The 16,700-nt window shown below is 37.7% G+C and overlaps 1 protein-coding gene across 6 annotated transcripts in view; it reads left to right on the top strand.

Annotated features, from left to right (window-relative positions):
- LOC128222090 (uncharacterized) overlaps positions 1 to 16,700 on the top strand; it is a 69,994-nt gene that overhangs the window by 18,838 nt on the left and 34,456 nt on the right. Inside the window, exon 1 of one of the 6 annotated variants that reach the window (XM_052930920.1) lies at positions 1,455 to 1,545. The exons of 4 other annotated variants lie outside the window; for them this stretch is intronic. The gene's annotated coding sequence lies outside the window, so the exon portion shown is untranslated. Of the gene's footprint in view, positions 1 to 1,454; positions 1,546 to 16,700 lie in introns of those variants that run through there. One more of the 6 variants, XM_052930917.1, reaches the window with a different exon arrangement.

Raw genomic sequence — 16,700 nt, 5'->3', positions numbered from 1 at the left:
TGTTCATCCCATGTTTGTATGAGACCGCTACCCTGGAAATAGACTAGGCCCTTTTGTTCATCCCATGTTTGTATGAGACCGCTACCCTGGAAATAGACTAGATCCTTTTGTTTATCCCATGTTTGTATGAGACCGCTATCCTTGAAATAGACTAGGCCCTATTGTTAATCCCATGTCTGTATGAGACCGCTTCCCTGGAAATAGTCTAGGCCCTGTTGTTTATTCCATGTCTGTATGAGACCGCTACCCTGGAAATAGACTAGGCCCTATTGTTAATCCCATATCTGTATGAGATTGCTACCCTGGAAATAGTCTAGGCCCTGTTGTTTATCCCATGTTTGTATGAGACCGCTTCCCTGGAAATAGACTAGGCCCTATTGTTAATCCCATGTCTGTATGAGACCACTACCCTGGAAATAGTCTAGGCCCTGTTGTTTATCCCATATTTGTATGAGACCGCTACCCTGGAAATAGTCTAGGCCCTGTTGTTTATCCCATGTCTGTATGAGACCGCCTCCCTGGAAATAGTCTAGGCCTTATTGTTCATCCCATGTTTGTATGAGACCGCTACCCTGGAAATAGACTAGGCCCTTTTGTTCATCCCATGTTTGTATGAGACCGCTACCCTGGAAATAGACTAGGCCCTATTGTTTATCCCATGTCTGTATGAGACCGCTACCCTGGAAATAGTCTAGGCCCTATTGTTTATCCCATATTTGTATGAGACCGCTACCCTGGAAATAGTCTAGGCCCTGTTGTTTATCCCATGTCTGTATGAGAGGGCTACCCTGGAAATAGTCTAGGCCTTATTGTTCATCCCATGTTTGTATGAGACCGCTACCCTGGAAATAGACTAGGCCCTTTTGTTCATCCCATGTTTGTATGAGACCGCTACCCTGGAAATAGACTAGGCCCTATTGTTAATCCCATGTCTGTATGAGACCGCTACCCTGGAAATAGTCTAGGCCCTGTTGTTTATCCCATGTTTGCATGAGACCTTACCTATTACGGATACTTTGCCACATTATTCATTTCCATCATTGAATGAATCCGGTACTCTAGACAACGGGTAGGCACCATAACAAAATATTCCTTTTAAGCTTTATTGTTTTTATATTATTAAAAGCAACTTTAGTGTCTGAAATAGCTTAAGTAACGATTTAAGGAAACTGAGTCTTGTAAGCTGAATTTTCATACTGCCAGGTACGGTTTTTAAAATATCTCAATTTCCAAAAAGTTTTTAATAACCGTTATCAAAATAGAATACGTTGGTTCCTTTTCATTCTTCCAATGAGATAAAACGATGATGGGTTTATTTTATTATATCAAAAACACCGTTCAACACCCAGTTTATCAAGTACACTTGAAGATTAACTTTATCAGACAAGTCACCTGCATACTCGTACTTGTCACATGATATCTAAATGTTAGTGTATCAGTCCACGGTGAGACATAAACACGACCAGACGATCAAACTGGCAGAAGTATGGCCACCGGAAGTGGGCGTTATTGGGATACTAAAGAGTAAACATTTTTCATAGAAAGGTAAAAGCTAGTATGCAAATTGTTTTTTGTTATTCGTATGTGAATTAGTTTGATAATTTGTAGTATAATTATATGTATAGTGAATATGTCTCGCGTCTTAATTCATCTGTGCTTGATTAAGCATTTCCTGTATTGTGTTGGTCGCCAATATCTGTGACACGTTTATTTCTTTTTCATTTAGCTATCTTGCACTTGAATTGCAAAAGCTTTTCTTACACAGTGTAATTAACAATCTAAAAAGTGGCTTATGTTTTAATTAAAAACATATTTCAAAGCAAACGCCATGTAGGTACTTATAACATATATATAGACATTATTTGTAACCTATGCATTGACACTGTGTGTGTTTTGTTTTATGCTAGTTATGCTTTGGACTGTTTTAAAGTACGATGTAAGTTGAATTAATGAAATCATGGACATGTCGCTACCCGATAATATAAAATGATTTCCCGTTCTGTGCTTCGACAGGACTTTTTCCCCTTATTTCCATTTTAACGATAAATTAAATGAACATTAAAAGTTTGTTTATATCTCTTTGGAAATCATTGTCATGGTGAAGTGTCGACGATTTTCTAACGATAAAATCTGATCGAAGTCTTTGACTTTCAACTTTTCATAAATTAAAGCTTTAAGGTGGCTTGATGTCAATTTATGAAATAGGTTAAAAAGCTAACAATTTAGTAAAATACGCATTTATCTAAAACAACAAATATATGGAGTTGTGACTAAATAATATGTTTGACTTTAGTGTCGGTGTAGAAAAAGTACGTAGGCTTGTGCCTTATCAACATGTTTAACCTTAGAGCCGGTGTAGAAAATGTATGTGGGGGTGTGCCTAAATAATATGCTTGACATTAGAGTCGGTGTAGAAAAAAGTAATTGGGTTGTGCCTCAATACAATGTTTGACATTAGAGTCGGTGTAGAAAAAGTACTTAAGGGGTGCCTAAATAATATGTTTTACCATCGAGTCGGTATAGTAAAAAGTACTAATGGGGGTGCCTAAATAATGTGTTTTACCATCGAGTCGGTATAGAAAAAAATACTTAGGGGGTGCCTAAATAATATGTTTCACCATAGAGTCGTTATAGAAAAAAGTACTTAGGGGGTGCCTAAATAATATGTTTCATCATAGAGTCGGTATAGAAAAAAGTACTTAGGGGGTGCCTAAATAATATGTTTCATCATAGAGTCGGTATAGAAAAAAGTACTTAGGGGGTGCCTTAATCATTTGTTTCTCCATGGAGTCGGTATAGAAAAAAGTACTTAGGGGGAGCCTAGATAATCTTATTGACCTTAGAGTCGGGGTAGAACAATCACCCGGAAGTGAGCCTTAATGATATGTTTGGCCTTAGAGTTGGTTTAGAACAAAGACTTTCGGGGGTGCCTTAACAATATGTTTGGCCTTTGAGATGAATAAGAACAAAATCGTAGGGCAGTGCCTTAACAATATGTTTAGCCTTAGAGGTGGTGTAGAACAAACACGTAGAGGTGCAGTGTGTTTAAGCTTAGAGAAGGTGTAGAACAAACACTCGGGGATTCGCACAATATATTTGGTCTTTGAGTCGGTGTAGGTCATACGTGGGCATGTACCTTAACAATATATTTGGTCTTTGAGTCGGTGTAGGTCATACGTGGGAATGTACCTTAACAATATATTTGGTCTTTGAGTCGGTGTAGGTCATACGTGGGAATGTACCTTAACAATATATTTGGTCTTTGAGTCGGTGTAGGTCATACGTGGGCATGTACCTTAACAATATATTTGGTCTTTGAGTCGGTGTAGAACAAACAAGAGGGGTTGTGCCTTAACAAAATGTTTGGTCTTAAAGTCGGTGTAGAACAAATACGTGGGGCTGTCTTAACAATATGTATGGCCTTAGAGTCGGTGTAGAACAAATACGTGGGGCTGTGTCTTAACAATATGTATGGCCTTAGAGTCGGTGTAGAACAAATATGTGGGGTTGTGTCTTAACAATATGTGTGGCCTTAAAATTGATGTGGTTCAAATACGTGGGGCTTCGTATAAAACAATATGTTTGGCCTTATAGTCGGTGTAGATCAAACAGATGGGGGAATACTTAACAATATGTTTGGCCTTATGGTTCGTGTAGAACACACAGGTAAAACAGTGGCTTAACAATATGTTTGACCTTGGAGTCGTTGTAGAACAAACAGGTAGAACAGTTTCTAAACAATATGTTTGGCCTTATAGTCGGTGTAGAACAAACACGTGGGGTTGCGCTTTAACAATATGTTTGGCCTTAAATTCGGTGTAGAACAAACACGTGGGGCTGTGCCTCAACAATATGTTCGGCCTTAGAGTCTGTGTAGAACAAATACGTGGTTTTGTGCCTTAACAATTTGTTTGGCCTTAGAGTCGGTGTAGAATAAATAAGTGGGGTTGTGCCTTAACAATATGTTTGGCCTTAGATTTGGTGTAGAACAAACACGTGGAGTTGTGCCTTAACAATATGTTTGGCCTTAGATTTGGTGTAGAACAAACACGTGGAGTTGTGCCTTAACAATATGTTCCGCCTTAGTATCGGTGAAGAACAAACACGTTAGTTTGTGCCTTAAACAATTTTGGCCTGAGATTTGTTTAAGAACAAACACGTGGGGTAGGGCCTTACCAATATGTTTGGCCTTAGAGTCGGTGTAGTACAAACACGTGGGGTTGTGCCTTAACAATATGTTCGGCCTGAGATTCGGTGTAGAACAAACACGTGGGGTAGGGCCTTAACAATATGTTCGGCCTTAGAATCGGTGTAGAATAAACACGTGGGGTTGTGCCTTAACAATAACGTTGGCCTTAGAATCGGTGTAGAATAAACACGTAGGGTTGTGCCTTAACAATATGTTCGGCCTTAGATTCGGTGTAGAATAAACACGTGGAGTTGTGCCTTAACAATATGTTCGGCCTTAGATTCGGTGTAGAATAAACACGTGGAGTTGTGCCTTAACAATATGTTCGGCCTTAGATTCGGTGTAGAATAAACACGTGGGGTTGTGCCTTAACAATATGTTTGGCCTTAGATTCGGTGTAGAATAAACACGTAGGGTTGTGCCTTAACAATATGTTCGGCCTTAGATTCGGTGTAGAATAAACACGTAGGGTTGTGCCTTAACAATATGTTCGGCCTTAGATTCGGTGTAGAATAAACACGTAGGGTTGTGCCTTAACAATATGTTTGGCCTTAGAATCGGTGTAGAATAAACACGTAGGGTTGTGCCATAACAATATCGTTGGCCTTAGAATCGGTGTTTATTAAACACGTGGGGTTGTGCCTTAACAATATCTTTGGCCTTAGAATCGGTGTTGAATAAACACATGGGGTTGTGACTTAACAATATCTTTGGCCTTAGATTGGTGTAGAATAAACACGTGGGGTAGGGCCTTAACAATATCTTTGGTCTTAGAATCGGTGTAGAATAAACGCGTGGAGTTGTGTCTTAACAATATGTTCGGCTTTAGAATCGGTGTAGAATAAACACGGGGGGTAGGGCCTTAACAATATGTTTGGCCTTAGATTCGGTGTAGAATAAACACGTGGAGTTGTGCCTTAACAATATGTTCGGCCTTAGATTCGGTGTAGAATAAACACGTGGGGTTGTGCCTTAACAATATGTTTGACCTTAGATTCGGTGTAGAATAAACACGTAGGGTTGTGCCTTAACAATATGTTTGGCCTTAGATTCGGTGTAGAACCAAACGTGGTGTTGTCCATTTACAATATATTTGGACTAAGAATTGGTGTAGAATAAACACGTGGGGTTACGCCTTAACACTATACTTTTCCTTTGAGACAGTGTAGAATAAACACGTGGGGTTGTGCCTTAGCAATATGTTTGGCCTAAGAGTCGATGTTGAATAAAAACATGAGTTGTGCTTTAACATTATGTTTGGCCTTAGATTCGGTGTAGAACAAACACGTGGGGTTGTGCCTTAACAATATGTTTGACCTTAGATTCGGTGTAGAACAAACACGTGGGTTGTGCCTTAACAATATGTTTGGCCTTAGAGTCAGTGTAGAACCAAACGTGGTGTTGTCCATTTACAATATATTTGGACTAAGAATTGGTGTAGAATAAACACGTGGGGTTACGCCTTAACACTATACTTTGCCTTTGTGTCTTAGCAATATGTGTTGCCTTTATGTCGGTGTAGAACAAATACGTGGGGCTTTGTCTTAACAATATATTTGACCTTAGATTCGGTGTAGAACAAACACGTTGGGTAGGGCCTTCACAATATGTTTGGCCTTAGAGTCGGTGTAGAACAAACACGTGCGTCTGTGCCTTAACAATATTTTTGACCTTAGAGTCGGTGTAGAACAAATACGTGGGGCTGTGTCTAAACAATATATTTGACCTTAGATTCGGTGTAGAACAAACACGTTGGGTAGTGCCTTGACAATATGTTTGACCTTAGAGTCGGTGTAGAACAAACACGTGAGGCTGTGCCTTAACAATATGTTTGGCCTTAGAGTCGGTGTAGAATAAACACGTGAGGCTGTGCCTTAACAATATGTTTGACCTTAGAGTCGGTGTCGAACAAACACGTGCGGCTGTGCCTTAACAATATGTTTGGCAATAGCCGGTGTAGAACAAACACGTGCGGCTGTGCCTTAACAATATGTTTGGCCTTAGAGTCGGTGTAGAACAAACACGTGAGGCTGTGCCTTAACAATATGTTTGGCCTTAGAGTCGGTGTAGAACAAACAGATGGTGTAGTGCCTTAACAATATGTTTGGCCTTAGAGTCGGTGTAGACCAAACACGTGGGGCTGTGCCTTAACAATATGTTTGGCCTTAGAGTCGGTGTAGAACAAACACCTGGGGCAGTGCCTTAACAATATGTTTGGCCTTAGAATCGGTGTAGAACAAACACGTGGGGTTGTGCCTTAACAATATGTTTGGCAATAGAGTCGGTGTATAACAAACAGATGGGACTTTGCCTTAATATATGTTTGGCCTTAGATTACATTCAAGAAGACAATATACATGTAGTGAGATCGATAATGCCACATTTAAGCCAAATCGGAAATGATTTGAATGGGACAAAATACCAATTTGCAAAAGCATTCAACTTGAGTTTGCAAAGCCTGAAGTGTATTTCGTTTATTCCAGGCAATATAATTTATGTATTTCCTTTATCAAAAATCATTTCGCAATAACATGACATTTACAGTGCCATTTAAAAATTATAAAATTATAAACAAGCGTTACAGGTACTTTTTAAACTATTTGTAAGATACCATCTTGTATCAATTGTCAATTTATATTCAGACACAAGACCAGTTTCACGGACAGGTCGTTTCCACAACTGATTGTAAACATTTATTGAGTTTCAAACCTCAGTCCGTACTTTCAGCAACAAAGGTCTTTCAGTGCGATCATAATAAAATGTAAAGACTTCTAACGATGATATTGACAGACAAATTAAACATGTTATATACGCGTTCGTTTAAACATTCATTCTCGGTTCACGATTATTCATTATGTTCAGAATTATAAAAATCTATAATTGGGTGTCATTTTCCTAGTGATAATGCGCGTATTCCTAAATACAATTCACATGAGAAGGCCGGTTTTGGTATTTTAGTAAAATAGTTCTTGAATACCCAATTTCATAAAAGTACTCCTTAATTGGATAAGTACCCATACGGATCGCATGGCATTATAAACACAGCGCCATTTATAATATAAACAAACATTAAATGCATATTTCAAGAGTCAAGATTAACATACAGCTTTAAATTCGAGCGATACATTAACACCTGTAATTTTGCTATGCGTGTTTTGTATTGGACTTGAGATGGAATGTACTTTAACTACTTGAGATGGAATGTAATTTAATGACTTGATATGGAATATAATTAAATGACTTGAGATGGAATGTAATTTAATGACTTGAGATGGAATGTAGCTTAATGACTTCAGATGGAATGTAATTTAACAAAACAGCGTACTACCAACATCTTCAGCTGAACTCTATACATTTCATTGTGAGCGCTAGTTTGACAATATCACAAATAGTATGTCATTACTAACCATAAATGGTCTTATAGCATGCGTGTTTACAATGCTGAATGAAATAAATTGCTTTTATAAGTTGGTAGTTCGGAGAGCGCAGTAGTTAGACCACTCGCTTCTCACCAAGGCGACCCGGTTCTTTTTCCGGCCTTGTCGCATGTGAGTTTGGTTTGTGGTCACTAAGCCGGATAAGTGGATTTTCTTCAGGTTTTCGTGTTTCCCCCATAAGATCACGTGTCAAAGACTGATAAACTCGTTCCTATGATTTAATATGTCGTGGACACGACTTACTGTATCGTACCCAAGACTTGGTTATATTGAGACCGTGACTAATTACTGTCGTAGCCACGACTTACTTACGCGTCACCACAATAACAATTCTCACGCTCGTTGCCATAACTTAGTTAGTAAAAAAAAAAATAATAATATATTTGTTTGTTTTTTTCTATTTTTGTCGCTTAAAGTGCCTGTTGAAAATTCCGTACAAACAATTTTAATTGGAAATGCAAAGGCCTTACATGCGAAGAACGACAGTAAACTCAATATTAAGATTTTGTAGACAATAATCACGTGACTTTCACATGCTAATCATCCACACTATGAACTGGGAAACCGATATGCGGTAATTTTAAACGGGTCAACTCAGCTCGGAGGCGACAAAATATTCTTTGAATCATGTAAGGTGATGTTTTATGGGCCACATACTAGCTCGTAATGACAATTCTAGCCTTGTTATTGAGTTAATACTGTCTTTGCCGATATTGGAACCATTTGTAGTCGAGTCCCTTTGAAAAATAAACATTTATTCAAGTTATTGTAAAACAGAACATAGATAAATGCATTCGAAATAATTAAATACACGAGGAACATTTGAAATGATTAACTTTCTTTCCTTGTTCTTGTTGACTACTCTATGATGAATATATAGCGAAAAAACTTAATATGACGCTATAATCATTTCGCTATATGCGACAAAGGTTCCTTCACTTCAGGAATGTTTGCATTAGGTGGTTCTAAATCAGAGACAATTACAGAACACCGAGAATAGTGTACTTGCTATGGGCGCGTGTCTCTTTTGGATCAATAACGACTACCAAATATTTTGAATGACAATAGGATAGGTTCAAGTTACGGAAAGTAAATATGCACTCTTACTCCCAAATTTTTTTTACCAATATTAATATAATTGTTTTAAAATATCAAAAATGATGAATACACGTCAAAAGCAATGGTTTTTATGAAGGACAAAGAGTTTATTTTGAAATGAAGGTCAGAACACGGTTTTTCTACCTTATGAGACGATAGAAGATCGCAGTAAATCTTTTAGCAATCAAAACACATTTTATATCGTTGTCTTTTTTTCAGCTATTAAATAGACGGTTACAATCTTGATATTAGTAATTAATATTTATCATAAATGGATAATTTAAAAAGTAGTTAAAGGTTTGTCACTCAACATTTATGTTTGTTATACATGTGTATGCATTGATTTTGAATGAGATTGTCACAGGGTAATTCGTTAAAGACGAGTATTGAGAATATCATCATAATCTAAGGCTGTTTACATATTATATTGTATTTAATGTTTAAACAGATCGAGTTCTGTTTCATTTATTGATCAGCTTTAAACATTCGAATTATTTTGCTGATATTAATAGTTGAATAAAGGTTCTAAATTTCGTTTTAGTGATATATATCTAATCATTACGATCACGCGTACCACCTGAGTATGCATAAGAATGCAACATGATATGTAATATGATTCAAAATAAAGAAGTAATTTCAGTGCATGTTTCGTAATGGGATCGTTTTGTTGAAGCAGTATTATCCTCAGTTCTTAAAATCGATCATATTGATTTAAGAAATGAATTGCGGGCTTGATGTCATTATCAGGGTATGAACGCAATTGGGCTGGTCAAAGTGTGTGGAGTTCGAAGGACTCCACGCGTACTTTGACCAGCCCAATTGCGTTTATATCCCCGATAATGACATCAAGCCCGCAATTCATTACTTATATTTACACCAATATTTCATTATTTCTTTCAATAATTGTTAAAAAAATATTCATTTCATTTTAGGAAACCTTTCAGTAACTCTTTCCTCCCCATTCTGTAAATGTAGATCCGAATATATCCGAAGATGTTGCGTTCATCGATTGATGAACGCAATTGCAGAAAGGCAGTTCATTTAAGGAATGGAAGTTGATGTGTAACTATTTACAAGTGACAGAGTAACACGAACGATTGTGATAATGAATTATATTTTAAAATTGCATTAGTTGATTAAAAGTGCCTTGCATCACCCGCTGTTTGTATAATATTATATATTCTACAGACTGAAATAAATACTGTCATTGGCACAGTTACGTTAACAATATGGCGATTGAACATATTCTTTATTAGAAGAACAAACAAGAGCTCCCTCAATTTACAAAGAGACTGGGACGGTTCATATCATATTAAAGATAATTATAACAACTCGCAGTATGTGAATCCCGTGAAGAAAGACTCCACTTAAGCTCTATTACGTTTAAACCAGCTAGACGCATTCGTGTACGACACTATAAATAAACAACCAACATGCATGAAATAAATCTCATATGTTGAACTAACAAATACATATTCTATCAACAAGATGGTCCGTTGCCGCGCACAACAAACATTCAAGCATAAGTAACAATGAATTTGAATAATTTACAAAATTGGTTTCAAAATATTCAACGGCGTGTATGCATATCTGCATGTGCGTATGTGTGTTGTGTGTGCGAGTGTTGCGTGTGCGTAAGTGCGTGCGTGCGTGCGTGTACGTAATTGTGTGCGTGTACATATATGTGTGTTTGTATATTGTATGGGGTAGATTTAATAAAGTTATAATTGCATATTAGGGAAAGTTTATTTAAATGCAAAATGGGGTTTTGGTTGGAAGCAAAGTGTTATTCATTAAATCAACATTTAAAAAATGGGCATTTTCTTAAACTTAACTTTGACCTCAATGTGTCGAAAACGTAAAGCTTATAGAATCGTACTTTGGCTGAGTTTTAAGGTAAAAGTTGTGTCGATTTGGCGAGGGCCTACGAAAGTAACCATAGAAGCATAAAGACGTTTCAAACTTCAAATAATTAAAACAAACATATCTAACATTATTTATTTTATTTAATACCAATCATTTATTCATTTATGAAAAAGAATATCAATATCCTGTCGACTAAAACCTATGTATATTTTAACGCATGTACCTGTCGTAGTGTCACTTAAGAGTATTGATAATACTGCGGTATTTGTTTATCCAGCATGCACGTATAACTTCAATCCAAATTGGTTCACTTAAGACATTTTACGACTCTAAACTTTTCAATGCTATTCAGTTTTACAATTGCTTACAATTAGCAATACTTGCATTAAGGCTAGGTAAACATTCTTAAAAGTTGCTTTACCAATGGATTCGCATTAACATGCATTGTTTACCTTCGGGGCCAGATTTTCCCCAATTGCAAGTACGTATATGTACAATCAAACGCTAATAATCAATAGTTTAAGTTTACTATCAGGAGTTTTCCCATGCGGTGGTGTAAAACGTATTCCCGTTTCATGCCAATTTCTGATGATTGGTTTTGCACCCGGGCACATAACAATTTTGGCAGAGTTTTACAGTATTTACTCGGCAAAACAATCACTAGTACTAGCAGTTTAAAGTATGAGTTATTCTTAACTGCCTTATTAATAAGTACATAAATGAATCAAATAACTTCAACGGCAAATTTGCGATGTATGATAAGGGAGAGAGAGAAAGAAACACACACACACAGAGAGAGAGAGAGAGAGAGAGAAAGAGAGAGAGAAAGAGAGAGAGAGAGAGAGAGAGGGGGGGGGCGACTGCAACGGGAAGTACTTTATATTGATTGCAAAAAGTTTTGTATCTATTTGATTCCAAGATACATTATCTTTTGAATTCTGTTCTTACTTTCTCAACACGTCAAATTGGTTATATGTTAAATTTATGCGCTTCAAAAATAAAACCATAATAGTCAATCAAATGGTAATTATACTTTCTGACAATGGAAAGCTACCTTTCAAAACCACCGGATAATTGCTGTTATATTTATCTACTGTAAATCATTACAAAACACATCATAAACTAAACACTGAAATATAAACGTTTTAATTCAAAGACGCCATTTTTCACCACAATATCGAATATGAACCTAACTTGACACTTCATTAACACGCTATGAGAATTATGTTATTGTGTACACCTTGGATACCAGGTAAACACTCATCTGATCAGTGCCGTGCCAGTTGCGCATTACAGTCAAACCTGTATTAAGTGGCCACCCTTGGGAAATGATCAAAGTGGCTGCTTAAGACAGGTGGCCACTTAATCCATGTTTGACATTTCGGCCTTTAACTTTATTCAGAGATGGAGTATGTATCTTAACCACCACCTCACACCACAATCAGTAACATCTGTATCAATATTATTGAAGAAGGTTGAATACAAATACATTTGTATAGATAAAATAAATTTATTTCAAATTTACAAATAAAATACAATAGATAAATGTTGATACAAGGCATAAACAAAACATACCACATATCAGTCTACACATTTCACGCTTACACTTAAGTAAGAAATTTATTTGAGTCCTTCCACAGTTAAATTCCTTGGCAACACTTATTGCACTACGGCCGTTTTCTAATAACTTTATAAACTCGACACGTTCTTTTAGAGTCAAACACTTTCGATTAGTCTTAGTTTCAACCATAATCAAAGGTAACAAAATATCAAGAACAATGCATTGTAATTATCTGTTCGTAGAAATATAAATCCGTGCACTTTGAAAAAATAATATTAAAGTGCATAAAAATCGTAACTTATGAAATATATGATATGACGATAAGAGTCACAGTTGGATTTAAAGTATATGTTAGCAGTCCGTACCGATTAAGTTAATCAAATGAGTCGGTGTAGAACAAACACGTGCGGCTGTGCCTTAACAATATGTTTGGCCTTAGAGTCGGCGTCGAACAAACACGTGGAGCTGTGCCTTAACAGTATGTTTGGCAATAGAGTCGGTGTCGAACAAATACGTGCGGTTTTGCCTTAACAATATGTTTAGCCTTAGAATCGGCGTAAAACAAACACGTGGAGATGTGCGTTGACAATAAGTTAAGATTCTGTGTAGAACAAATACGTGGGGTTTTGCCTTGACAATATGTTTGACCTTAGATTCTGGGTAGAACAAATACGTCGGATTGTGCCTTAACAATATGTTGACCTCAGATTCGGGGTAGGACAAACACATGTGGTTAATAATAAACACAATGTTTTGCCTTAGATTCTGAGTAGAACAAACACGAAGGTTGTGCCTTAACGATATGTTTGGCCTTAAATTCGGTGTTGTACAAACACGTGAGTTGTGCTTTAACAAAAAGTTTGGCCTAAGATTCGGTGTAGAACAAACACGTGGGGTTGTGCTTTAACACAATGTTTGGTCTTAGTTTCGGTGTAGAACAAACACGTGGGTTCTGCTTTAACAATGTGTTTTGCCTAAGATTCGGTGTAGAACAAACAGGATGGGTTGTACCTCAAGAATATGTTTGGCCTTAGATTCGGTGTAGAACAAAAACGTGGGGTTGTGCCTTAACAAAATGTTTGGCCTTAGATTCGGTGTAGAACAAACACGTTAGTTGTGGCCTTAGACTCGGTTTAGAACATACACATGGGGTTGTGCCTTAGCAATATGTTTGGCCTTAGATTCGGTGTAGAACAAACAGGATGGGTTGTGCCTTAACAAAATGTTTGGCCTTAGATTCGGTGTAGAACAAACACGTTAGTTGTGGCCTTAGACTCGGTTTAGAACATACACTTGGGGTTGTGCCTTAACAATATGTTTTCCTTAGATTCGGTGTAGAACAAACACGTGGGATATGGCCTTATCAATATGTTTGGCATTAGAGTCGGTGTCGAACAAATACGACGGATTGCGCCTTAACAACATGTTTGGCCTTTAAGTCGGTGTAGAACAAACACGCGTGGGAGTGTCTTAACAATATGTTTGGCCTCAGAATCGGTGTAGAACAAACACATGGGGTAGTGTCTTAACAATATGTTTGGCCTTAGAGTCGGTGTAGAACAAACACGTGGGGTAGTGCCTTAATAATAAGTGTGGCCTAGAGACGGTGTAGAAAAAACACGTGGGGGAGTGTCTTAACAATATGTTTGGCCTTAGAGTCGGCGTAGAACAAACAATTGGGGTAGTGCCTTAATAATAGGTTTAGCCTTAGAGTCGGTGTAGAACAAACACGTGGGGTTGTACCTTAACAATATGTTTGGTCTTAGAGTCGGTGTAGAACAAACACGTGGGTTGTGCCTTCACAATATGTTTGGCCTTAGATTCGGTCTAGAACAAACACGTGGGGTTGTACAAACCTTAAATAATATGTTTGGCCTTAGATTCGGTGTATAACAAACACATGGGGTTGTAAAAACCTTAATACTATATTTGGCATTAGAGGCGGTGTAGAACAGACACGTGGGGCTTTGCCTTAACACTATGTTTCGCCTTAGATTCGATGTAAAACAAACACGAGGGGTTGTTCCTTAATAATAAGTTTGGCCTTAGATTCAGTGTAGAACAAACACGTTGGGTTGTGCCTTAACAATATGTTTTGTCTTAGAGTCGATGTAGAACAAACATGTGGGTTGTGCCTTAACAATTTGTTTGGCCAAAGAGTCAGTGTAGAACAAACATGTGGGTTGTGCCTTAACAATTTGTTTCGTGTTAGAGTCGGTGTAGAACAAACTTTTGGGTTGTGCCTTAACAATTTGTTTAGTCTTAGAGTAGATGTAGAACATATAATTGGTGACTTGCCTCAACAGTGTGTGTGGCTTTAAAGTGGGTGAAGAATAAATATGTGGGGCTGTGTCTTAACAATATGTTCGACCTTAGAGTCAGAGTATAACCAACAAATGGTGTTTTGCCTATACAATATTCGGCCTTTGGATCGGTGTAGATCAAACACGTGGGTTAGTGTGCTAACAATATGTTTGGCCTAAGAGTCAGTGTAGAACAAAAACGTGGCGATGTGCCTTTACAATATATTTTGACTAAGAATTGGTGTAGAATAAACACGTGCCTTAACGCTTTAACAATATGTTTGGCCTTAGAGTCGGTGTAGAACAAACACGTGGGGCTGTGCCTTAACAATATGTTTGACATTAGAGTCGTAGTAGAACAAACACGTGGAATAGTGCCTTATCAATATGTTTGACCTTAGAGTCGGTGTAGAACAAACACGTGGGTTGTGCCTTAACAATATGTTTGGCCTTAGAGTAGGTGTAGAACCAAACGTGGTGTTGTCCATTTACAATATATTTGGACTAAGAATTGGTGTAGAATAAACACGTGGCGTTGTGCCTTAGCAATATGTTTGGCCCTAGAGTCGGTGCATAACAAACAAGTGGGGTACTGCCTTAACAATATGTTTGACCTTAGATACGGTGTAGAACAAACACTTGGGGCTATGCCTTAACAATATGTTTGACCTTAGATATGGTGTAGAACAAACACGTGGGGCTGTGTCTTAGCAATATGTGTTGCCTTTATGTCGGTGTAGAACAAACACGTGGGGCTGTGTCTTAGCAATATGTGTTGCCTTAAAGTCGGTGTATAACAAATGCGTGGGGCTTTGTCTTAACAATATATTTGACCTTAGATTCGGTGTAGAACAAACACGTTGGGTAGGGCCTTGACAATATATTTGGCCTTAGAGTCGGTGCAGAACAAACACGTGCGGCTGTGCCTTAACAATATGTTTGACCTTAGAGTCGGTGTAGAACAAACACCTGCGGCTGTGCCTTAACAATATGTTTGGCCTTAGAGTCCGTGTAGAACAAACACGTGCGGCTGTGCCTTAACAATATGTTTGACCTTAGAGTCGGTGTAGAACAAACACGTGCGGCTGTGCCTTAACAATATGCTTGGCCAAAGAGTCGGTGTAGAACAAACACGTGCGGCTGTGCCTTCACAATATGTTTGACCTTAGAGTCGGTGTAGAACAAACACGTGCGGCTGTGCCTTAACAATATGTTTGGCCTTAGAGTCCGTGTAGAACAAACACGTGCGGCTGTGCCTTAACAATATGTTTGGCCAAAGAGTCGGTGTAGAACAAACACGTGCGGCTGTGCCTTCACAATATGTTTGACCTTAGAGTCGGTGTAGAACAAACACGTGCGGCTGTGCCTTAACAATATGTTTGGCCTTAGAGTCCGTGTAGAACAAACACGTGCGGCTGTGCCTTAACAATATGTTTGGCCAAAGAGTCCGTGTAGAACAAACACGTGCGGCTGTGCCTTAACAATATGTTTGGCCAAAGAGTCGGTGTAGAACAAACACGTGCGGCTGTGCCTTAACAATATGTTTGACCTTAGAGTCGGTGTAGAACAAACACGTGCGGCTGTGCCTTAACAATATGTTTGGCCAAAGAGTCCGTGTAGAACAAACACATGCGGCGGTGCCTTAATATATGTTTGGCCTTAGATTATATTCAAGAAGACAATATACATGTAGTGAGATCGATAATGCCACATTTAAGCCAAATCGGAAATGATTTGAATGGGACAAAATACCAATTTGCAAAAGCATTCAACTTGAGTTTGCAAAGCATGAAGTGTATTTCGTTTATTCCAGGCAATATAATTTATGTATTTCCTTTATCAAAAATCATTTCGCAATAACATGACATTTACAGTGCCATTTAAAAATTATAAACAAGCGTTACAGGTACTTTTTAAACTATTTGTAAGATACCATCTTGTATCAATTTTCAATTTATATTCAGACACAAGACCAGTTTCACGGACAGGTCGTTTCCACAACTGATTGTAAACATGTATTGAGTTTCAAACCTCAGTTCGTACTTACAGCAACAAAGGTCTTTCAGTGCGATCATAATAAAATGTAAAGACTTCTAACGATGATATTGACAGACAAATTAAACATGTTATATACGCGTTCGTTTAAATATTCATTCTCGATTCACGATTATTCATTATGTTCAGAATTATAAAAATCTATAATTGGGTGTCATTTTCCTAGTAATAATGAGCGTATTCCTAAATAC

Source organism: Mya arenaria, chromosome 16 (genome assembly GCF_026914265.1).
Source record: "Mya arenaria isolate MELC-2E11 chromosome 16, ASM2691426v1".
In the NCBI taxonomy this organism is placed as follows: Eukaryota; Metazoa; Mollusca; class Bivalvia; order Myida; family Myidae; genus Mya; species Mya arenaria.
This window is presented reverse-complemented; position numbering and strand designations above follow the sequence as displayed.